The sequence below is a fragment of the Pinus tabuliformis genome, chromosome 8 (genome assembly GCF_031772625.1).
Source record: "Pinus tabuliformis cultivar Carrire ecotype Pingquan chromosome 8, CPIR1, whole genome shotgun sequence".
Taxonomy (NCBI): domain Eukaryota; kingdom Viridiplantae; phylum Streptophyta; class Pinopsida; order Pinales; family Pinaceae; genus Pinus; species Pinus tabuliformis.
This window is the reverse complement of record NC_142294.1, coordinates 1,887,475,266-1,887,501,622: the sequence shown is the minus strand read 5'-3', so window position 1 is coordinate 1,887,501,622 and position 26,357 is coordinate 1,887,475,266. Positions and strand designations below refer to the sequence as shown.

General features: G+C 40.4%; 1 pseudogene; it reads right to left on the bottom strand.

Moving 5' to 3' along the window:
• The window catches only part of LOC149243932 (triacylglycerol lipase OBL1-like), an 81,238-nt pseudogene extending 57,760 nt beyond the window's left edge, over positions 1–23,478 (bottom strand).
• Positions 23,479–26,357: the final 2,879 nt, after the last annotated feature.

Here is a 26,357-nt window from a genome sequence, read left to right as displayed (position 1 = left end):
CAATGTGGCCTTCTTAATTTAATCATCCGTAACCCCATGTGCTTCCCACACTTCTCTTACTACGAACCAAAACTGATCTGGGTCTTCGTTCCCTACTCCTCTAAATACAGGCAGCTTAATTGCGCTTGCCATGCTAAACTACTGGTTTAGTGGAGGTGGTGTGGGCGAAGATGGAGGGGAAGGAGGTGACGTGAGTGGTGGCATTAGCGGGGATGATAACTGTGGAATGCATTGCCTTATCAAACTAACTGCACTCCTCGGAGAAACCCAAGCACGCTCTTCCTCACTCGCTCGCGGAGGTGAAATTAAAGGACTATTTCCTAACCATTCGATACCTTTGTAGACCTTTCTGCTCCATGTCGTTCCGCTCATTAATGTATTTGAATCACCCATTTTTCACATAACAACATCTTAATCCAGGTATTGAAAGAATTGATATACTTACCTCACGGTCCCTTGAGAAAATGTCTTTCTGCTTCATTGTAGCTGACAGTCGTGTCTATAGCAAATTCAATGATAAACCCTCCTCTTATCTAATCCAGCCAATGGTCTACGGCTTGCACGATCTTATCTTCAGATGCCTCTAGCCTGTGCACCAGCTCTGGAGTGCACATTATCAGTTGATCAAGCTTGCACCTTCCCTGACTATCTGCTAGCCTCGCGATCCAATCATACAGCTCTGATGAGAAGGTCACGAAGAAGATCTCGTGGATTTTCGTGTATACATAGCGATCTAGCCAACTCTCCTCAGATATATGTGGGGTTCTGTTTTCCTGTATCACGAACTCGCGAAGCTTCTGATCCAACCAATCTTCAATTTCTTTCTTCGTAGGGTTCCAGTGTTCTGACATCAGACATCCCTTAGGCAGATCCCAATCCCGGCAACAGAACCATTTGTTGGCTTATTGGGGCTTGACCTAGGTTCAAAAATGTTTAGCCAAACAAATCCCGAAACTACCGACCCTTTCGGTAACAGTCCGCAGAGTGCGGACTGATGTCTCACCGAAGGTAGTATGGAAGGGTGTTGGAACCGGGTTTCCATACCCTACGGATGTCTTGATGAGGTCTGGAGGGGTCACAATCTGATCTGTGTACTCACGCTACTCTGCGCAGCTGTTTGACCTTCACATAGCTCCATGAAGGGGCACTTTCTAGATTCCTTATTACTATTATAGATCTGACTTGATTTAATGGTCTTTATCAAACATTAAATATTTATAACCCATGTGCACAACCATAAACCATAAACAAAAGCATAAACCTAAATATAGAAACAGATAAGCAATATTCCAAAACCAACTTGTCTTTATTAATGCCTTTTCCAGTTACAATCCACTTCCTACCCTACACACACAACTGCAGGGGTCTGCGCACATAGCTGCAGACTCTACCAGACCTCCGCGCACTCAGCTGCGAAGCCTCTATCTCCTACTACAACCCTTGACTCAGAATTATAGACTCAGAGCGAATATCACTGTTAACAACCCATAACACTTCAGATCCGATCCAAAACTACTAAAAAACTGCGTTCTACACCTAGATCATTGCTCTCTTTATACCTTCCCATGGTCCGCGGACCATGGGCAGGCCGACTCACTTTCTATTATCTTACATTATTTTTAGGTAGACTACCCTTTGACTTAACTCATTACAACTCACGCTCCGTGGACTTTGCAGAGCCTTTACAATACCAATACCCAAAGTTGTGGGCTTTAAGCCCCAAAACCGTTATGTGGGGGATCCACTGCCCAACAGTCTATATGCATCTACCCATGAAATGACTTTTTACATGGATGCATGGATATCGAGAAGATTAAAAAATGGCTATAGGTGATGGAGGTCGATTTCTCAAAACCTCTACACTGGAATTTGTTGAAATTGCTTGAGCATGTTACCATCATCCATATGCATCTCCCCATGAAACAGATTAGAAAATGGATGCATGGTTTTCAAGTTATGGCAAAAATAAATTGCTGATCTATTTATTTATGTTTCCTATAGTAAAACAGAGCCTTCCTGTAGTATTTTGGGACAACAATGAAAATGAGTGGTAGAATCTTGGGAATGATGAGTGGATGGTGGAAATATATGAGGGTGATAGATTGGAATGGCCTTATTCCTGTTGGAGCATTTGAGAAAATGAGGAGAAAGTCAAAAGTTGACTTCTTTTGACTAGGCTTGACCAATTTTTTCTTTTGGTACCAAGTTGGCTTTGTTGCTTGCAGATGCTGGAGAGTACATGCATTCATCAGAGAGATGTATGGAGAAAAGATTTTTTTATTTTTTTATTTTTTTTCTTCTAGGTCTACTAGCTGCCTCAAGGAGGTTTTCAACTAGTAGATCTGCCTAGGTGCCTCAAAGGAGGTTTTCAACTAGGATCTTTTCTTTTTTTTCTCTTTGTTTTTAACTCATTGACTGCCTCATGGAGGTTTTAAATCAATGAGCCAATATCAGGTGCCTCAAAGGAGGTTTTCACCTGAAATTTTACTTTTTTCTCTTATTTTTCAATTTTTTTTCTACCCTACTCTACTTGAAAAACAAAATCACTTTCAAGTATAAGAATACTTCCAATGGAGCCATGTGCACATCAAGATGAAAAAAAACTGATGTGTAGCCTTGCAATATATGATTTGACATGTACCTTAATTTGAAATATCAAATGATTTGACTTTGAAAGGATCAAGCATAGTTGAAGAAAAGAGTGATGCTCCATCTTATTGATTTTCTAGAACCAAACCTCAATATAACTTTGATGCCCTTGGTTTTCTTGCTTGTCTGGATCATTCTTCATGTCTTCTTCTACCATGACCTTCAAATCTTCCTCTTTTTGCTAATTTTTCTCTTGAATACATGGAGGATTTGGTGGTAACCATGAGGGAGCTTTCTTGATCTCTGTTTGTTGTCTGCTCTTCATCAAATGCACCCCATGGTCCTTTCGTATTATTATTTGAATCCTCTTCTTCTGGATGGGGTCCTTCAATGATATCAAGATAATCTATTTTTTTGCAATACTCTTTCTGAGCTATGGTGAATACCATTGATCTCAAGAGGAGATGTTTGGAAGTGTTGTAACTCAACATTGTAAGTGGGTTGAGCTAATTCAATGTGTGGGTTTGGAAATGTTGGTATAGGTAGTTGAGTGGGAGTGTATATTTGAGATGGATGTGGTTGGGGTTGTGGTTGTGGTGGAGGTTAATGGTAAGGATAACATGGATTTAGTTATGGAGGATATTGAGGAAAAAAATGAGGATATTGTGGATAGCTCCCATAATTTCCTTTCCAACATTGTTGCCAAGATTGGTTTTGGGGTTGAGATGGCCAATGTTGCAAAGGAAAGGGTGTGTTCCAATTACTTTGAGGTGGAGATGCATAACCTTGAAATTGTGAATTAGGCTCTTGCATCATACTAAGTTGACTAGGCTGCCATGGTCCTCTTGGGGCTACATAACATAGCTGCTTTGGTGATTGACTTGCTCCTTTGTCCTCTTGGTAAACTTCCTTCAACCTTGTTGTTATCGGGAAATCTAGTGTCCATTCAAAGCTGCTAGTCCCACTAAGACGGGTAGCTATCTTAGAAACAAACAAACTAAAGTTACTTATGTTTTCCTTTATGAGAAGTAGAGAAGAGAGGAGCAGAGAGTACCAACCTCAGTGATGGAGGGAAATGTTCCCCTAGGGATTTTTGGGTTAAAACCCTAGCAGACTGAAAGTCGTGTATTCAAAGAAACATGCATTCACACAGCCATTATACTATTGTAAGTAAATTCTATGATAAGGGTACGTACCTTTGGTCCTACGTTTGAGAAGGCCCTTAGGGTCCAAACCCTTCTTGAAGTTCCCTTCTTCTCTTTTGTCCTACAAAACAACCAATTCAAAGAACACAGTAGTATATGGACAAAAACTTATAAAGAAACCATCTTCATGTTATAAAGAAAGGTAGTTAGTTATGAAATCCAAACAACCATTTACATATGAATTCTAAACATGAATATTATTAACATAAAGAAGATTCATTTCGGGAACCAAGACATGTGTTTCTTTTATTATAGACAAATAAAGTACATAAAAAGGAATATTTTCACCTGAGTCACCTTTAGTAGGCTCCAAGCAAAGCTTCCTTCCGGATCCATTCCAGCCTCAAGCCTCTAACAAAATCCTTCCATGACTCTGTCCATGACGTCATAAATGGTGGATGAACATCAACACACAAGGAAACAAAGGTTTCCTATACAAAATGGGTGAAGTGCAGAAGGCACAAGGGACTTCAGACCTGGTCAAGGGAAAAATCTCAGCATAATAACCTTTCTCTCTCTTCTCTCCTCCCTTAGGCCTTCCCTTTGAGGTCTTTTTATACCATCTCCAAAGTATTTTTTTAGTTAGGAGTTGGTTGGGAACAGTTGGGCCACGGGCACTAACAGGTGATCAGCAGGTAAAACCCGCAATCTCCGCCTGAAAATAAGGAGTTTTATATTTTTTTAAGTGTTTTAATACATACACGTGGGTTGGATATACACAGACCCGTGTATGCACGCGTTTAACTCAGGGCAATGTCGCGTATAAGGGATAAAACACTGTTTTTTAAATTTTAGGACCAGGTCTGGAAGGAGGGGTTGCCCTAGGCCATGAATACAGCATCACAAACCATAAGAGTGAGATTTGGAGCTATAACACTCAGTCTTTCGCTTGGCTCCTTGCTTGTTTCCTCTCCCCTCTGACAGATCTTTGTCACTTCTCACTTGCTTACCCCGCTTCATAGAGCACCTGTAAAGTCAAAGCAGCATGATACCATCAAAGTACCGAGATCTACAATCATAAACAATATAGGACAAGATATATATTGACCACACAAAGGCATATATAAACTCAAACATACAAGAATGTGGAGGAAAACTCAAATAGCTTTATTGATAGAAAGAGTAGAAGAGAGGATTACAACCCATTGATCTGACCCAGCGTCATCCTCCCAGCATGAAAGCCCTTCTTCACCTCATGAAAAGATTAGATCACCCAACACTATGATGTTCCACAAAGAAACCAACAACACTTCCTTACTAAATACAAGATTCCAACCTCTAGATCTCTGGGATGAGGGATCCATACATAGATATTTGTAGGTGGGTGAATCAGCTTCTGGGATTGTGATTAGTGTCATTTCTCTGATAGTTTTCAATTCCACTTGGAGATTTCATGATCTCTTACTCATCCCTGAGCGAATTCAGAGAGGCAAGTGTCACAGGAGAAGTTTCTGGAAGATTCCATGATCATCCACCTTGCAAACTGTCTCTGCCATTTGTCTACTCTTGCTCATCGCACCCTATAAAATGGCTTTCTAGTATGCATCACACTTTTTTCATGTGCAGGTGAGATGCATCGCACCCTTAGCACTGAGCAGTCTGTATGGTCCGGTTTTGACCAGTTTTGAGCAGTTTTTCATGGAGAACTTTTGGGAGATGATGTAATCAGCTGACCTTGCTCCTTTAGGGTATGAAGCAACACTTTTAGGGACTTAGAAGCCCTTGATTTATGGACATACGTGATTGGGGTTGCAGTGCCCAAATATGTCTATAACAGTTGCCCCCTAAAGCATGAGGTCGTAAATCGTTTCGATGTCGGGTGAAATGCTTTATCATGAGGATCCGAGGTTTTTCGAACTGGAAGGTGACCTGTAATAAGATACAATACAATACACTATCTTCATAATATTTTCATGATCTAGCTGAGGCAGGCATTCCCATGCTCAGCTTTATAAATTCATTTTCATGTACATAGAACAGACAACCGTCTATGTGGCAGACTGATGATTCTGGTAGAGCCATCATCCTTTGGCTTGGATGATTGTCTATGTAGCAATGATGTACATTTGATGTCTTTATTTTCCTGAATATATTGCAGCCTGAATGGAAAAAACTAGATCCGGGGTCTTCAAACTCATTCAATCTTCGCCCGAAGTACAAGTTGATCCATGTGAAAAGATGTTCTGGAGTCGAACATGGAAAGACATCGCCTAATTAGCAACCAATGAGGTAAGCTATTAGCAAGCGCGAGAGGAATCACCGATAATGATGATGACCCTCAAGGTACAACAGTACAATTTACGTGGTGTGAAAAAGGGATTTGTCGTCGAAAACCACGCAAAATCTTTCAGTCGAAGGCCATTGATGTAAACCTATCGCCAAAAATGAGAAACTTGCCATTGAGGCATGCAAGCTTTAAAGTATTGAAAGGGTTGTTCCTAGGTCGAATTCCTTGATAATGAGCTGATGTCGACAAGAAGTGACCCGTCATAGGAGGGCATTAATGAATCCCACATCTATGACACGAAACAGAGCAAATGATTTTGTGGAGGTGAAAATGATCTGATGATACAAGGTTCAGGGTGGCGGTAATGAAAGAATGAAGCGTGAAGGTATTGCAGTGGATGAGACACAAGCTGCGTTGGTGAATTCTCTGAGCGACTTCGCTTGAACATATCAGCGAAACTAAAATGGATTGGTAGCGTTAACCCCAAAAATGGATGGTACGGTGGACCAATGGTAATATGACCGGTGAATGGAATAACCCAACCCGACTCAATCATGGTGATGGAGTGAAAGTGTCATGTTCAAGAGCGACTTGCTACCAATAAAGTTTCTTCAAGTTTTCTACCTAATTTTTCCCCAGTCATTATTGACCAGTACCTCTTTATTTTTGTCAAGCTTGAGGAGGATAACATATGCTTTTTCTATAATTTGCCCTTCCGACAACCCGTCGCTATGTTTTAATGAGCCTAGTGACAGTGAAACTCGCTCTTGTCTGCATGGAAAGTTTGTCGCTATTGTTTTAACGAGTTTAACGATAAGGATAACTCAGTCCTTTTCAATTTTAGAGAGTCTGAAAAGAGACGGAAATGAAACTCCAGTAATCCTTTTTCGTCATATGATCTCTTAAGTCCCAAAAAGTATAAAATAATATGAAAGGGATGAATTTTCGATAGTTTTAATGAGCCGAACAAGACAAGCGCTCGATCTTTTTGTGTAATGATCCCTCAACTCCAAAAGGATTAAAATCTAGAGAAGGGATAGCACTTCCAATCACTTTACTGAGCTGGAGAGGCCAATTTCTCGGCAATCTTTTCATATTTTACGAGTCAGCTAAAAAGAGCTTAAAGGAGACTCGTTTTTTGAGGAACGAGTGATATTTTCGAGTAGCAGCTGGCTCCAGGTAGGGTTTGGAACTTTCCAATCACGGTAGTGTAAAGAAGATGGCTAACAGAATCACTCATCGTAGCTGTTCCTAAAAAGGGGTAAACAATCAAATGGAGGCGTATGATCGGCTAAAACACAGTGGAGGTGATGGTAAGAACACGACCAAGGCTCAAAAGCTAATGATAATGCGTTCGTAATGGTTATTTACCAGAGGTCGGTTCATTTTTTAAAGAGCTTAAACTCTGATGGAACATATGCTCATTGCTTAGGTCTAATTTTTAACGAGCTTGAAATTTGCGTAGAACTGCTCGTGATAATGGTCATTGATATTAGATTCACCGTTAACACTATGTTCTTTTGACGGTCGTACTACCATTTCATTTGAACATGGTTTTGTTGGAGCTCTGGAGGTGTTTTCCCCCTTGATTTTCATCAGCTGATTCCGGGAGATTCTGTGGACAATTTTCGGCACCGTCTGGACCAAGTAGGAGCTAAACCTGAGCTCTTCAATTGCATTCTTTACTTTTTGAATTCTGAGCATGTTTTCCTGCTTTTCTGAGCCTCTGGGGTTTGAAAAATTTGTTATGGCCCCATCACACCCAGTGTACATCGAAAGGTGTGATGCATACTGGGCTAGCCATTGGCCAGTCAGTATGCATCTCACCCGGTACACTGCTGGGGTGTGATGGGCACAAGGAGGAAAACTTTTGCACTGATTTTGCATGGAAATTTTGCTTATTTTTTGCCAAATCAGGACCCTGATTCTTCTCTTGTTTGTTTCTCAGAGATTCATTGGAGCAAAATGGTTGTTACATGGTGTGAACGTGAGCATGAAGAAGAGGACATGGTTGCCTTACATGATCCAGGTATGGTAACTGCATTGTGGAACTATGGTTTGCTCAAGTTCTTTCGCGTATCTAGCATGAGGCAACAAATCAACTTGTTGCAATATTTCCTCGATGCATGGGATCCTACCAACCAAGTGTTCCAAATCAAAGGAAAATCCATCCCCTTGACTGTTTAGGACATCTACTTCTTGACCAGTTTATCGAGGCGTGGTGCCCCTCTCTCACTATCAGGTTCTACCCGTGGGGGCGAATCCGTGAGGGATTATATTCGTCGATACTGTAGAGAAGGATCTCAGCCAAGCAGGGACGGCAAGATCAATATCCGAGATGTCACTAACCAGTCCTTGAGGACTATTTTATTCACCTTTGCTAGATTGGCTGGTAGCGCGGCCCTTCACTTGGCCAACAGGTCCTATATGCAGTATGCCTTGGAATGCCTCGAACCAAAGGTATTCAACTGGTGTGATGCAGTACTTCCGGTGATAAAAGAATAGATTACCAAGGTGAAAAATGGAAGATCCAAGAACTTTGGTTATGGTTCTATTCTGACCACTTTCGCCTTGGAGAAGATCCCACTGATGCAGCCACAGTATATTTCACCTAGTTTGCCACCACCGACTGAGCCACGGATGCAGAGATGGGTTGACCTTATGGCCCGACATGCTGGTCAATTGCAGGTTTCTTTCTCTGATGCCTTTTTCGAGTGGTTCAACCATCAGCAGATGGTTTATGCTGAGTCTCCGTATGTTGGGATGGATTTCCAAGGTGACCTAGATTTGGCGCTGCCCGCTGGCGAGCAGCAAGGTGTCATAGGTAAAAATATCTGACCATATCTTTGTTTATTGCTTTTATAATGTTCTTGTGTTTTCTTTTAAAAGTTTGTCAAGACTAATCAAAACTCATGTGCTCATGTAGATATCGAACCAGTGCGACCAACAGTGCGCCTAAGAGCAGCAGCTACCGTTCCAGCAAGAGACGCTGTAAGGAGGGCTATCCTTCGCGATCTCGATGTGGCCGAGACTCTTGCAGTGTTGCAGGATCAGATCAAGGGTCTCACCCTTGGTATTCTAGATGTGAGGACCAACGAGCTGCCTCTGAGATTACAGCGAATACCATTGGCATGCCGAGCCGATGGACTAGGCTCTTACATATGATTGCACAGGCGGTGACTTGTTATCACCAGCACCATTAGACTAGGGTGCCCCCTAGCATTTTGAGTTTTTGGGTCATATGACCGATTTTGTCTTGGACACAAAACACTATGTACAAACCATAAATAGTTATATATATTTTTGATTTTCGGAGCTTTATTTTGGTTAAGTTATATGATCCTAATGCAAATATTGATGAAATGATTTCCTTTTGTAAATGTTGCAAATGTCTATCTAACACATAATTTGCTAATGAATCAGTTAATGTGTTTAAGTTTCTGGAAATGTGTTGATATTAAATAGAATCAAACTGCCTTTCCAAAATCTTGACCCTTAGGAACATAGGATAGATAGCTGGATTCTGTATGGAATAGATGCCGGTAAGCTGTAGAATGACGAGTTGTGAGTCTAGCCTAACGAGAAGTTGGCGTATGCCATGTGTGATAGCATCATAGAGGAGTTCTATCAATGCACTGTATTCAGCGATGTTGTTCATTGATCGACCAATACATACCCCTCTGAAACTCACTAACTCGCTGCTTGGATCACAGATGGCCCAGGCTGCAGAAGATAGGTTCCATGAAATAATACTCGCTCCGTCGGCATATCCAACGAACGACTCCAATAGGTTCGACATCTACAACAAATGTAAAAGTGGATTACCTAACCAAAACGACTACTCTTAGCGAAAACAAAAATTTAACAAAAGCATATGAAGAGGTTAATACACTGAGTCAAGCATAATAACGCTTAAGGTACAACCCGTTTCGAGGTCGCGACAGTGGAATCCCATCATAATCCACTAACTCGTAGGCTCCTTTTGCTAATACACGCTTAACAATATAGGGGCCCATCCATAAATACTGGAACTTACCTGCTCCTAATTTATCGGACTCCTGGTCGTAAAGTAAGACCAGGTCACCTTCTAAGAAGACACGGGGTTTGACATTCTTGTCAAATTGCGCTTGACTCATTTCTTATGTGCTTCATTAGCCAAGGCGACATCACGATGGATTTCATCCAGATGGATTAATTCCAAGAAACGAGCCTCCTCTTCTAAAGTTCTGAGGAGAAGGTCAACTGTGAGCTTGAGGGATGAGATTTCGCACTGAACTGGTAAGATCGCTTCCAAGCCATACACCAGCTGAAAGGGTGTAAACCCAGTCGCATTCCTCACCGATGTCTGGTATGCCCATAAGGCTGAGTACAAGATTAGGTGCCAACTCTGTTTATGGACTCCAATCATCCTTTGCAGCATGCATTTCAGGACTTTGTTGATTGCCTCAACTTGCCCTTTAGCTTGCGGATAATATGGAGAAGAGATGTCATGAGACAGTCCTAATTTGGCAGCCAACTCAACCATCATGTGATTGCGGAAGTGTGATCCATGATCTGTGACTATAGCTTGTGGAACACCAAACCTGGAGGCTACATGGTTGAAAAAGAAAAGAGCAGCCGTTTCGCCACTTTTGTTTAATGTAGGCATCTCCTCGGCCCATTTCATAAAATAGTCAACTGCGACTATGATATACCCATGCCCCCCGGCTGAGGTAGGGTTACATGTCATGAAATCTATGCCCCATTTGGCAAATGGCCCAACAGCAACTACTGGTTGTAAAGGTGCGGGTGGTATTCTAGTTTTGCGGTCGAAGATTTGACAAGCATGGCAACTTCTGACTGCGGTTATGAAATCTTTGAACATTGTTGGCCAGTAGTATCCTACTCCTAAAATCTTTTGTGCCGTAGCATAACTAGATTGATTCCCCCCACATGCACTTAAATGACAATCATTCTGGACTTTTTCGGCCTCCTCATGGCTAAGGCACCTGTGCAGAACTGTATCAATACCACGACGGTAAAGTGTATCACCGATGATCATGTAGTCTTTTGCTTGGTATCGAGTACGTCGTTGTTCTGAGCGAGAGGTATTAGACCTATATGTTTGGTTCTGGAGATAGATGATTATATCTCCATACCACGGATCGCTTGAAGATATCAGAAACAAAGATTCATCCACGATTGTTGCTTTTGATGTTGAATCATTGGACGATGATGGGAAGTCACATAGTAACTCCGCAAAAACCAGGGCTTTCTTTGATTTGGATTTTACGAATTCCAGATCAAACTCTTGCAAAATTTCCATCCATTTTTAATATTTTTCCCCAAGCAACTGTCGCGACAAGATTTAAGTCATGGGGTTGCAATCTGACAAAATGGTAGTTTTTCAGAAGAGGACATAGTGTTGAAATCTCTGTACCACTTGGACATCTGCGAGAGCCAGCTTTTCAACATCGGAGTACTTGCTTTCTGTATCATTTAAGTTTCAACTTAAATAATAGACAGGATGTTCGATTCCATTCTCTTCTTGAACTAAAACCATTACGATGGTCATATCTATTGTAGCCAGATACAGGTTAAAGTCTTTTTGATAATCGGGAGCATACATTAATGATGATTTTATTAGGGATTCCTTTAGAGCATCAAAGGAAGCTTGCGCAACCTAATCCCAGTTGAACAGTACTTCTTTTTTTAACAGACGCGTATAACCTTTAGCAAGTTTGGCGTAATTTGGAATGATCCTCCTTAGAAAGTTTGCTTTCCATTGGAGTTTCTGAATCTGAAGCAAATTTGAAGGTGGAGGCAAATCGATGATTGCCTAAACCTTACATGGGTCGAGATGAATCCCGTCCTTCGAGACTACAAAGCCAAGTAAACAACTAGAACCGACACAAAACACACATTTGTGTGGATTGAGTCGTATCTTGTAGTGTCGGCAACGTAGAAATATTGCTCTCAAATGCTACGGATGATTGGTCCACTTTCGAGAATGAGGTGGAAAATCATCAAGGTACGGTTGAATGATTTTTTTGATGTCATGGAAGGCATAATTCATTGCCCTCTGAAAGGTTCCCCTGCATTCTTTAAACCAAAAGGTAGCTTGCGGTATGCAAATGTGCCCCACGGACAAATAAATGCAGTCTTTGATTGGTCTTGTGGGCGGATATTTATTTGATTATACCCGGAAAATCCATCCATAAATGAAAAGATTTCACATCTGGCGCATTCATCAATTATCTGGTCAATGAAGGGTGTAGGGTAGTTGTCTTTTGGACAAGCTTGATTTACATCCCTATAATCGACGCACACTCTAATCGTTCCTTGCTTTTTCATCACACGAACAATGTTCTGTACCCAATCGGTTAGAGGAACCGGGTAAATGAAACCAGCATGGAGAAGTTTTTCAACTTCTGCCTTGATGGCTTCGGCTTTCTTCGGGTGCACCTGTCGAAGCCGTTGTCTTACTGGTTTGACATCTGGATACATCTTAATTTCGTGTTCAACTATGCTCGAGTCAATGCTTGGCATTTCTTCATATGACCATGCAAAGACATCTCTGAACTTGCGAAAGAGAGCGTAATATACTTCCAGTTCTGAAGAAGAACAAGATTTGCCGACATGAATATTCTCTACAACATCTGGTTTGGTCGAGATATTTATGGCGATAGTTTCTTCAATATTGGATAGGTTTTGCTCGGAATCCACCGTATTTACAGTATTTGATAGGAAATCAAAAACTGAAGGATGATTAAGGTCGCTGGAACAATCTTCTTTGTAATCTGGAAGATGGGAACGATGGTGGTAATCTTCCCATGGTGCCCCCTCTATCATCATTGATTGAACAATTCCTTCGTCTGTAGAATGTACATGCGACCAAGGATCTGAAGAGGTACCATATTCCTTAGACCTATCTATCCAAACGCTCAGTGAGCGTTGATTTGGGTTTTCCACCCATGCCGAAAACATTGATTGCTACAATATTTCTATTGGGATTGGAGGAAATACCTTGTGATGATCCATGCTAACATCGTGTTCAGAAATCTTCTTAATAGAAGATACCATATTGTAGGTTCCCACTGTGGCCACTTCCACCTAATTGTTTGGAGGCGGTAGGGAAAAAGTACCCATCAATGTAGGGTCTTTTAGTAGGCCTACTCTGATATTTTGAAGCAACTGAGAGCTTCCGTGGATCATCGGAATGCTTCCCGTAACTTGTGAACTGTTGGGGAGAAATGTTTGCTGGTCGGCGATTGTAATTCCTCCTTGGAAAGGAAATGTAATATTTCTGAAGTATGTCGACACAACAGCAGCCATAACATAAATCCGGGGCCTTCCCTGTAGGATGTTGTAATCGAGGTTTCCATTGATAACGTCAACATCAATTTCTATTGTTTTTCCCCCCAGTTCAACTTGCAAGTTACTGAAAATCCCATATGGAGTGCATGTTTGTCCATCAAATTCTTTTAACGTCGTTGACGATCGCGACAAGGGTGGTGAGCCTAAAGTTTTCCAGCAACTCATTGACATAATACATGTAGATGCCCCCTCATCAATAATTGTTCGATGAACAGTTTTGTTGAGGGATTTCACTTGAATGAGGAAAGCGAGATGAGCTGGTAACTAAGGGTCATATCCTTTATGATTAAAGGCCACAAGATTGGAATCCGCTGGGTCAATCCCACCTATTGCTGATAATATATCTTGCTTTTGGGAGGGGAAATTTTGCAGTACCTCAAGTGTCAACATAGCGGACGTCGATTGCGCCAGGTCCTCTACTATATTATAATTCTATGCTGCTCTAGCACGAGGATTAAATGTCGATTTGTTTACTACTCCCTTTGGTGGCTTTATCATTAGCTCAGGAATGATGGGTGGCACAACTTCAGTTGAAGTTGTTGTTGAACTACTAGGTTGATCAGTAGCCTTGTTGTTCGACAGCTGTGGATTCCCGTAATCTTTATTCCTTGTCGATATCTGTTTGGTCAATTTAGTGTGTTCTAAATTGCTATTTAAAATGTCAATCCGGGATTCGTAAACTGATGAAGTGAAGTGTACTGTATGTACAAGATAACCATTTTCTTAGTCTTTTGTCGTTTTTGAGTTTTTTAGTTTGTTTTTGGATTTATCTTTTATGGATTCCCTAGTGTGTGATGGCGAAAATGAAAGTTAAGTATGGATGGTAATGGTGAGTTCTACAGTGATTTTCCAAACTTAAAAGTGTTCAAAAAGAAAGCTTTAAAATAACTGTAATGAAATCAATTCTTAAGAGGAAGTAAATGTATCAAACAATGAACTAATGACAATGGCCCAGTATCCTTACTGCTGTATGAAAAAGAAAGTAAAAACTGAACTTAAAGCAACTCAAAGACTGAAAGCAAAGCAACTAATTCACACTACTTCAACTCTTCTGATCCTTTACCCTTCAGCTCAATCTACCTTATGGGAAGCAATCATGAACAAGTTAAGCAATATGATATCTAAATTGCAAGAAATTAAATTGCATAAAGGAAACTAATCACACTACTTCAACTCTTCTGATCCTTTACCCTTCAGCTCAATCTACCTTATGGGAAGCAATCATGAACAAGTTAAGCAATATGATATCTAAATTGCAAGAAAGAAAACTAAATCACACTACAATAAGTAATATTCTGATTCCTTACTAATAGAGTCACTTGACTATAGAAAGAAACCATAAACAAATGAGTAGTATGATGTCTAAGTAGCAGAAAAATAAATAAGAAAAACACAATTTGAAAAATGACAGTGCTGGAATTAAACTTCAGAAAATGAAAATTAGCAGGAAGGACAAGATGATCTCATATGTCAATAGTTATCAAAAAGATGAAAATTTTCCTGGGCTGCCTAAGAAAACCTGTAGAAAATCACTGATCAGCTGACAGCTATAAGAAAACACAAATGAAAATGTAAACAGCAGTGAATTAAAAACATCAAAACATCATGTTATATACAAGCTAATAATTATGAAAGCAGAAACATAATAAAATCAAATGAGAACTATACAGGGCTTTAGTGCGTAGGGGCCCTCTGCCACCTTAGCCAGTCAACGAACAGTCACAAAAACGAGCTAAGGAAAGTAGTCTTCTCATGTATTAAAGCAACAGCAAAATACGTAAAACAGAGTACAATGGGGTGATAACAGTAGTTCAAAAATTACATCTCCAAAATCTTCTACTCAGCGTTTATCAACGTGTTATTTATAATGAAAAAGTGTTGTAACTAACTCCTAAATCCTATGCTGTTAACTGCGTTGCTAGAGACATGTAGATCTCCTCAGCCCGAGATCTAGCGTAATGGTCATCATGTCCATTAAATCCTCGGAGTGGTAGCTGTTGGATTCAGGTTACGGGGTTGATCTCCAGGTGTGCCGATATCTCCGTGAGCTGAGGACTGTGCCACGTAAACCTTCATGTGCTCAAAACAGAGACGTGCCACAGCTAAATTCCTTGGTTGGCTTTGCCTTTGACCCTTGTTGACCGTGACCTTTTATGGATGATTTCGCTGATCTGAAGGGACACGTTCCATGTACACGTCACCTGTAGCTTGCCCATGTGGCTCCTTTCTTCATAGGACACCTGTAGCATAGCCTTTAACAAAATGGCTGCGGAAACCTGTGCTGGCTGCAGAAACTGACAAGTTTCTGCAGCTGCCTGAACAAAAATCTAAACCAAACAACAGTCATAAGCATAGTTAGAAAACCATGTTAGAAGCTCTTTTTAGACTATAATGCAATGATTTAACAGCTTGGTGGATGAAGTAAGTGGAAAAAGAAGGCTGAGAGGGTGTATAGGAAGGTGCAGGTTTGAGGCTCAACAATATCAAAGCATCATTTCGCTGTTATGAAATGGACAACATAAGCACTTGGGATGGGGAAGCAGTGCCACTAGCAAAGAAATTGGTTCCTGGGTTTGGAAATGGATCAGTCAATACTGCCGAGGTTTTTGAATTCTTAGGGAACTTCCTAAGCTCAGCTTTATGTGGACAATCTTTCGTCCAATGATCTTCATCGCATATAAAGCATGGATGACTGGGTTTCCTTTCTCCAGAAGGGTTTGCAGAAGATTTTTTAGGAGACGAATCATCCTTTTTCTTCTTTTTTCTTTACCCTTTCTTCTTGCCCCATGGTTGCTTCAGTTCTTTGCCCTTGTTTGTCAACACGACATTAACCTCTGAGGCAAGAAGTTCTTCATTTGCATTTTGACCAGAAACCGTGTAGGCTTTCTTAGATGTAGCCTTTGCGGTTTTCGTGCTCATCATACCTATCATTACATCTCCGGCATGAGAGTCTTTGTTTGATTTAGGAGGAGGAGGAATGGAAAATTCTGGTGTAGGAGCATCAGGGATTTTGTCGGAGAGTGTGCCAAACTGAGTATAGATCAAGTCTAGATATTGCGCAGGAACAATGACGTGCTCTTCAGTGACGACCCCTCCCTTTACCACATCTTTTGTAATAGAAGGTAACAATGACTTAATAAACCATTCAGCTAGTAGTTGATCAGGAACATATGTTTTTACCATTCTATGATGACGTCACCGCTCATGAATATGATCAGATATGTGAGTGGCTGTCGTTTGCTTGAAATTGGTAAGAAGCTCCGTTCCTGTTTCGTACCTTATGGGTAATTGAAAATGGGTTAAAAAGGTGGTGGCAAGGGTGTTGAAGTTATCGAATGAAGCTCTAGGCAATTCAATGTACCATTTTGTTGCCGGACCAGTTAACGTTCGCTAAAAAAGGCGAAGCCTAATCGAATCATCATTGAGAGTGTTGGACGAACACCATAGATGAAAGGTCATCACATGATTCGACGGGTCTTCACCCAGATTTCCATTAAATTTAGGAATATCTGACAAAAGTTTATGAGGAATCGCCGGCCACCAAGGGGCATAAGCAATTGGATCGTTTGTTAGCCGATTTAGATCTGGTAACTCTAAGGTCACCACGAAGGGCAACTGTTGATTCAGGTTCGGCGAAGCATACCCAGGATAAGATGGGATCACCTGAGAAGTGGGTTTTTTCATACCAGCATAATGTATTTGATGTTGGTAACTTTGGTAAGGTTGATGGGCATAACCATTATGATATGATTGATGTTGAATCTTTTGAATATACGGCTGCCCATTACCCGCAAAGCTTTTTTTCTCAGGTCCTCGGTAAGCTTGTTGGAATTGCGGTTGTTGATATTGTACCAGCCATGGTTGTGAAGCCATTTGTTGTTGTCCAATACTGGCTGTTTGATGAAGATGAGGGGTAATAGTACCCGTTTGAGCTTGGGTCTATCCAGGTAAGGTGCCACTAATCGGTGATTGTGGTTGTGTCGTGGAGACAAGAGGCTATTGTATTACAACCTGAGAAACTTGAGGTTGGCATACAATAGGCAACAATTGTACTTGTGACACCGTCACAATAGCCAGTGTAGTGGGGATATTTGACACAGGTAGACTTGGTTGCATTGAGTATACAAATCTTGGTTGTTGAGGCAGTATTGGCACCTAACCACTGGATGTAATTCCAACATGACTTGAATTCTGTTGTGAACTCTCATATGGCTATTCTCTCGGAGGGAACAATGAAAGGGCATACTACCCCCCATACGGCGGCAATCTAGTGCTCAAAGGAAAGATTGGCCTTTGGGGACCGAATTGCCCAAATTGATACTGTTGCGAAGGATCAATTTGCTGAGACTCAACATAAGAGATTCCAGATATTATTACGGACGAACAAACGGGAACAAACCATACTGTCGAAACAGTCCCTGGATGGACTCCATCTAGCGGTTGAGAGCTAGTCAAGACAGTTGGTACACCAGCGAACATCGTTGGAGTAGTAGCAGGAGGTTCTGTTGTTGCTGTGTCATATGACACAGTCTTGGATGTCGATGATTGTTCAGATATATCGAGTCTATCCAAAAGATTTCCTAGCGATTCTACAGGAACTTGCAATGAAGGGAAACTAACTTCTAATGAAGAAGGATATAGGGTGATCCCAGCTCCAAAATGCGATGGAGTACTGGATGGAAGATCCTCCACCAATCTCTTCTATAGCAATCAATCCAAGTGGAAGACGTAGACTGTCAGGTCCGTAAAATATTTTTGGTGCCAAAGAAGGTATAGACTCTGCAGCGACAAAACCTTCCGAATCAACTGTAGATGGAGCTAGTTCAGGAATAGAAGTGTTAAACGTTACACTAGGACCAGTTCTAATGTCCTCTTGTGATTGTGGAACTTCTTCTGTAGAGGCAGGGATACCAAAAATGGTTGGAGTAACTGGAGTCTCTAAAGATGTTGGAACACAAGTTCCAAGCAAACCAGGGGACTTTGATCCAGTTAAATGAGTTCGCTTGGTCCGGAATAGTTTCCTTTCCAGAGTCAAAGACGTTGACTCGTTAGTCTCCGTGAACGACGGGGTTTCGATTGAATTTCTTCCACGATTATGGATTACTTGATCAACTCAAAATAAATGGGAAAATGTGATTCCGAATTAAATGAATTTTAGACGCTTTGACACAACTTTCTTTTTCAATTTTTAAGAGTTGAGAAAAATCTAAAGATGACTCTAGTCGCCTTCGATTTTTAATGAGCCTGAAGTGACAAGTGCTCAGATGGACCTTTTCCTTTAAGGAGTCTGAAAAGGAACGAAAGAGACTACTCTAGAAATCTAGACAGAGGGATTACCAAACCAATCACAAAACTGCAGAATACTTTTTACAGTATGGCAGTCAATCTTTCTGAATGCTGTGTTTAGTGCATTGCGATCGATAGGGCAGTAGACACGGCTTCCTAAGGATAAAGGATATAGCCTATTGTGGTCTCCCAATATATACTCGACGGTACATGGGAGCACAAGTCCGTACTGGCACTTGTCGTCTCAAAGAGGAGGAATCACCCAACCTACGATGAAAGTGATAGTTACCAGGCTTTACGACGCCGAAATACGTCTCTAGCCTAGACTTCTAAATGTTGTGTGTTAGGTTCCAAAGTGTTTTTACGTTCATTGAATTTATTTTATAGTTGATCTTTCTTAAGAAGTTTTCCTTTAAGGTTCACCACGTGATGTAGATATACAATTCCTAAAAATGCAATCTAAGATGATAAACAGTCATTTACTCTTCTTTTTGCAATGAAAATCCTAGCTACTAAGGAAATAGAAGTGAGAATCTTTCAACATAGAGTAGAGAGCACACACAAGATGCACTATCCTAAATCAAAATCAACAAGCAGTCTAAATGAAAATGCACATGCATGTATTTGTTTTCCGCTTTCTTAATGTGTGAATGACAAAAAGAATGCTAAGTATAAATCTGAACTATCTTTTCTTCCAAAGCGACAATACTAACAATTTTCTCTTCAAAATACGAAAGGAAGACAAGGACGACACTTTGCGATTCTGAATTGAAAACTGCTTTCGACACTTGAAATACTATTAATTCAAATCAGGTATAAGAGTAACAGTGTAATCGACCATCAAGAAGAGTAGGATTCTTTTATTTGACTGAAAATGACACTTGCGACACTTCCAAATCAAAAGATGACAATTCAATTAAGCTACTTCTTTGTAAAGGAGAACTGTAAATGGCGAAAAATACATAAAACAATTCACAATTCTTTGTACAATGGAGGCTAAATGATGCAAAGGAAGGGAGTTTCAACAGTGGTATACTAATCACAGACAACAAAACTCCTAAATAAAGCTGAAGTGTCACAGGAGAAGTTTCTGGAAGATTCCATGATCATCCACCTTGCAAACTATCTCTGCCATTTGTCTACTCTCGCTCATCGTACCCTACAGAAGTGCTTTCTAGTATGTATCGCACTTTTTTCATGTGGTAGGTGAGATGCATCACACCCTTAACACTGAGCAGTCTGTATAGTCCAGTTTTGACTAGTTCTGAGAAGTTTTTCATGGAAAACTTCTGGGAGATGATGTAATCAGCTGACCTTGCTCCTTTAGGGTATGAAGCAACAATTTTAGGGACATAGAAGCCCTTGGTTTATGGACATATGTTATTGGGGTTGCAGTGCCCAAATATGTCTATAACACTTGTTAATGATGGACAATATTTAACATTATGTGATTATGCATGGACAACAAAAACATCAACATCTTCTTTTTCTTTATCTTTCATTCTTAACATTTCTAGTTGTTTACTTAGATTGCTAATAATTTTCATTTTAAAGTTATCAAGAAAATTTCCATGTTTAGCTTGACTTACTGATCTTGATGTTGATTGACTTACTCTTGCCCTTCCTCTTGATATGTGTTTTCATGTTTCACAAATTTCTTCAAATGATAGTTGGTATACATCACCTCTACTCATGAGATTAAGGAGATTAATGCATTCATCCCTAATCGTTCTAAGTAAGAGGGTTTTTAGTGTGTCAGATCCTAAATGATGTAGTTTTTCCCTCTTAACATTATGCATGAACCTCTCTATTAGATCCTCAAGGATCTCATCTTCCTTTTGATTCATTCTAAAGCTTTCTTCTTTAAGATCATGATCTTTATATTTTTCTAGCAATATCTTTTGCATATCATTCCATGATCTTATTGAATTAGTCCCTAAACTCATGAACCATTTAAGAGCTCTATCCTTCAATGTTGCCGGAAAAAATCTCAATTTTTGAGTTTTTAATACATAACCATAATATCTACAAACAATTTCAAATTCAAAGTGAAAGGTTTCTAGATCTTCTGACCTTAGACCATGAAATTTTGGAAGAAAATATTGAGGAATGTTCTTCATGTGCACACTACCACCAATATCTTGAATGGGAAATCCGAGAGGATCTTCCTCATTATCATCATCTCCATCCATTTCTTATACATTCTTTTCCATCTTCTTCTACCTACAAAATTGAATGGTGATCTGGCTCTTATTGCCCCATGTGATCAAATGGGAGGGTAGGTTGGTGTAGGGGATTTTTGTTTTTGTTTTTATGATTAAATGAAAACACTAATGCAATGCACTTTTCTATTTTTGAAATGAAATATGCCTAATGAAAATATTTTTTGTTTTTCCAAAAAGTAAAAAGAAATGAATCAACTAGGGAAGAAAACAATGCATACTTTGACACCTACCCAACAACGGCGCCAAAAAGTGATGAGCCTCGGTATTGAAACAAGAATGCTGCAACTCCCAATGCCACTTACTTTTAATTATCAACCTTGGGTTTGTACTAAGTTAAGAGGTATCGAAACTATATGTGTAGCATACAATGTGTCCTTTCTTTGCTATCATTGTGTAATGGATGCATGTATTGAAATCAAATCCTAAAGTAATTGCACAAAATGAAATGAAATGGAAACCCCAACCTATTGCAATAAATAAAGTACAAGGAAAGAAACCTATTCTAATTTCATAAAGATCATGAACTAAATGTAAAAGAAACCTAACTTAACCCTATTTATCACATGTGATGATTTAAACTAACTGAGCATGGAATCTAATCTAGAGAGTGCTAACTGCTGTGTGCATGAATAAATATAAAATAACTTTTTTCTTTTTATCATTTTTCTTGAAAAATGTAAATGCTAATCTTGCTTGGTTCTTTGGCAGGGGAGACAGGTGTGGAGGAAAAGGAGTACAATGGTTCAGATGGCTTGGAGGGCAAGTAGGGGCCTAATCCTGGCTTCTAGTGATTATTTTTCTCAATTTAGGCTAAGAACAGGCCACCACAGGTGTTGGGATGGGATCCTCTAGGTCAGTTTTGGGGTAGAAGACCAAGATTTCATGTAAAGTTGATAAAAATATGTAAAGTCTCCACAAATTGTGGATGTGGAGTGTGTAGGTAGATAGGAGTTAAAAAGGGTTTTTACCCTCATTTATGTAAAGATTGAGTCAGTTTTGAGATTTACCCTTGGTCCACTGACCATGGGATTGTATAAATAGGTGTGTTTGAGAGAGTCTAAGACATATCTATGTCTTTGTCTATGGGTATGACAGATGGAGTCTTAGAGAGTTAGTGCAGAGAAGAAAGTCTTAGGAGAGGGAAAGGCTCTGCAGCTGAGTGCACAGAGGCCTAGAGTAGAGTCCCTAGCTAAGTGCATGGACCCCTACGCTATGTGCACAACGAAGTTTTGAGTCTATAACCCAATACTAAATATCAATAAAGAAGATTGTTGGAGAAATTCATATGTTTTATCTGTTTCTTTCTGTTGTTTATGTTTACAATATATCTTATGATGAAGGAATGTTTTTATGAATTAAACGTGTATTGATACGCAAATCTATTATATGAATCTCATTAATTGAATGCAATGAATGTTAATTGTTTATGCGAAGGTTATAATACTTTCTCTTAAGTTTATTAAGCAATTAAACAAGTCTCTATAGATTTTGATCTAAGATTAGTCTATGATGCACGTAAGTAGATAACCTATCTGTCAAAGGTCGCAAAAGTCGATCATAGACCTTTGCGAAGGTCTGGGGGGAAATTGAAGGAAATTACAACGTTGAAACCTTAGGGCTTAAAGATCTATGCGAAGGCAGATCTATGACACAATAGGACATCACACTAATCTCTAGGTGCATAAACGTGGTTCCAACATCCCTCCATACTACTTCAGTTGAGACTTCAGTCTGCGCTATGCAGTTTGATGCCGAAAGGGCTAGTAGTGTAGGGTTTTGTTTGGCACAACTAACTCTGAACTTGGTTCAGGACCCACTAAGCCAACAAATGGTTTGATTGTCGGGACCGGGATTTGCATAAAGAGATGTGTGATGTCGCATCATTGGAATCCAACCAAAAAGGAAATTGAGAAGTGGTTGGATAGGAAGATCCATGAATTCGCACCGCAGGAGAATAGAAATCCACGCCTGAAAAAAAAATAGTGGCTGGACAGATATTTGTACACAAAAATACACAAAATTTTCTTCTGCACCTTCTTGATCGAACTATACAAGTGGATAGCTAAGTTGGCTGATGACCAAGGAAGGTGGAGGCTTGATGCTCCAATAGTGTGGACTCTAGAGCTAGTGCGGAGGTTGGAAGCATCTGAAGGTAAGATATTTTCATGTTGTTTATCACTAGCTTGATTGAGTTATACGAGGATTTGTAATAGAATTCACGATTGATACCTCAGTCAGTTATAGTGAAGCAGAGTGATGCTTCTTCAAGGGACCGCGAGGTAAGTATTTGAGATATTTGAATACTTGGATTAAGATGCTCTTGTGTGAAAAGTGGGTTATGCCATTTCCTTGATGTTTATATCTATGCGAAGTGGACGAAGCTTTAGAAATCAAGAAAAAGCAGGTCCTAAATATAGCCTATTGATTGGACCTCCTTCAAGTGATGATGATGGAGCGGTACAGGCCTCACAGCAGAGCGTTGTCTAATTCATAAGGCATGGTTTTCCGTAAACACATCATCCATCCACTCCACCTCCACCTTCACCTCCACAGCACACACCTTCGCCAACACTGCCACCACCACCACCATCGTTCAACATGTCGAATACGATGAAGTTTCCAGTTTTCAACGGCCTAGGAAGTGAGGATGCAGATCAATTTTGGTTTGTTGCAAAGGCTATGTGGACAACACAACAAATTATGGATGATAATATAAAGAAGGTGCAGTTGGTTACCGTTCTGCATGATCGCACGCTGACATGGTACATTAAGTACTGCATCGATAACCCGTTGGCATCATTAGCACACACTCAGGTTGCTTTGAACAAAGAATTTGGCAAGCCTAAGTCTGACTCACAATCAGTAATTGGATTCAAGGAAATCCAGATGAGGGCCGGTGAAACGCCGTGGGAGTTAGATCAAATATTGAAGTATGTGATCCGTGAAGCTAATATGCACCTCATAGATAGTTAGCACCGCGAATGGTTTATAGCCTTGCTCCTACCCCACCTAAGGATTTCTTTATTGTAGAAGAAGATAGGGATTGAGGCAGAAGCTCTGCAAATCACGATGATATTGCATGAAACACCTATTCAGGACGTGTCTTTGGGAGTCCAATAGATTCACTCATAGTTGTAGAACCTCTGCCTAGAATTGCAGAGCTTGAAAACAGAAAAAGAGGCTAGGCCAAAGGTGCACGAAGAAGTTTGGTGCCTCAAGTGTAAGAGCCTGGGGCATGATAAAGATCACTTCCCTATCTTTGCAAATTATAACACGGGGGGGACCCATGCCCCTGAGGTAGGAAGCTCTAGAAGGACCAAGTACGGGACTCAGGCTATGGTGCACTATTTGTTAGGTGGCCGGAAAACAAGTAACATATATTGTCATTTTCTACGAAAGTTTGTGAAGACACCACAATAATTGTTTTGCGATTTCTACAAATCATTGGGCCATGATGAGCACCACTTCCGTAGCTACAAACTAATGATGGAAAGGATGCCTATGTACCAAATGCAAGTAGAAACGTGGCCTCTGAATCATGGCGCTGGGGGAGCACACGGAGGATATCAGGGGTTTGGATGAGGCGGACAAGGAGGAGGACCTGGTAGAGTTTGTGGATAGGTCATTTGCTATAATTGTGGGACACCAGGGCACTATGCGTGGGAGTTTCTGAATCAGACATGCCCATCATGTCAATATTGCACTCAGTTTGACCACACAATAGAATAATGCCCTGTGTTGATAACTAAAATGCAGGAGAAGAAGGTGTAGCCTTAGTAGCCTACCCAGAAGTTATAGATGATGAGGGTTGAGAACCGTGAGGAAGACCTGAATGTGAATATCGTGCTAAGAAGCAGAATAACGACTGGTGATGATAAAGGAAAACAACTTGAAGAAAGTGGGTGGGTCTGCAAGGCCCCAGAAAAGGAAGTTGGCTTCAATATGAAACAAGGGAAGGAGACGTTTATGGAGGCAAACAAAAACTTCACTAAGGCATATACCTCAAGCAGTCATGGAAAACTACCAAGAACGAGTGCACCCACAGAGATTGATCCCTCTGTACTCACCACGTTCTTGGAGACCTGTATGAAACTGTTGCGCGATAGCAAGGTTGTAAAGGGGCTATAGGAATTGATAAATGAGTGTGCTAGTAAGGAAATTACTCTAGATGGACACCGCATTGTCATGAGTATTGACAGGCATAAGGCAAGAATAAGGCGCGAGATGAGGCTCACCGCGCAAATAGGAGACTATCATATGGACCAGGTTATTTTAGGTCTGTGGTCTGATGCAAACATTTTGCCTAAACACACATGGGAGAGAATGGGGAGACCTATGCTACAGTGGTCTCCGATTCAATTGAGGATCGAGAACCAGCAGAAAATTATCCCTATGGGATGATTGCATGGAGTCCCTATAGATATAGAAGGTGCGAGCACGCAGGTTGATTTTAAAGTGATAGAAATTGTTGATGACAACAATCCATACCCTGCGCTCCTTAGAATTGATTAGGCTATTGATATGAATGGGGTCATTAACTTGAAGAAGCAGACAATGTCATTTGAAAGGAAATCACTTCGTGTTGTAGTACTGTTGGACCCTGTAGAAGGACCGCGCTATACCAAAAATGGTCCGCGACTATGAAGAAACTGATGATGGTTTGGCTCAGATCTACAAAATTACCATGTGAGACCAGGAAAGCTCATGTACAACAGATTCTGATGAAGAATTGGAGCATTGATAGAATTAGTTACACGAAGTATCTACGTTGCACTGTAACATGATGACTAAATTGTTGTGCTGTGTGTTATCGAAGGTAAGAAATTTACCCTATTATGATGGTTTAACTGAGGTATATAAGTTTTTGGATACCTTTGAAAGAGAAATACCTGATGATCATCACATTCAAGTGCTAGATTTAGCGTTGCATGGTATGCCCACACGGTGGTGGGGTACACACAAAAGCAACTTTGATGAATGGCAAGATTACAAAAGGATGATGAGGTTACGATTTGGTCACCCAAAAGTTTGGCTGACTGAGAAATATGATGGGAAAAATGATCTGTGTGATTATTTAGGATATGGACTAAATTTTATGGAATAGAGCCACAGCCAAAATGGGTGCATTTATTCTGGCATACTTTGGATATAATCCCTATGAATTGGTACCTGGAAACCAATATTCGCCATGGAACCACAGAGTGGGATATATTAAGGGAAGGATTCATAATGACCTTCAATTTTTAAGATGGCTTCGAAAGAATTGATGAAGCTCTCAAGAAGATTAAGGCTATGATCTTCATAATACTGCAAGACCCTTTGGAGCTGGTTCAGCCAGACTGGAGTACTTAGCTATGCCATGCGTTGGAATGCTATAATGTGACTACTGAAGGGGAGGATGAGGACCCAAGAAATATCAATATTCCAGAGGCAGAATGCCATCGTGTAGTTGAAGGTCCGCAAATAGAG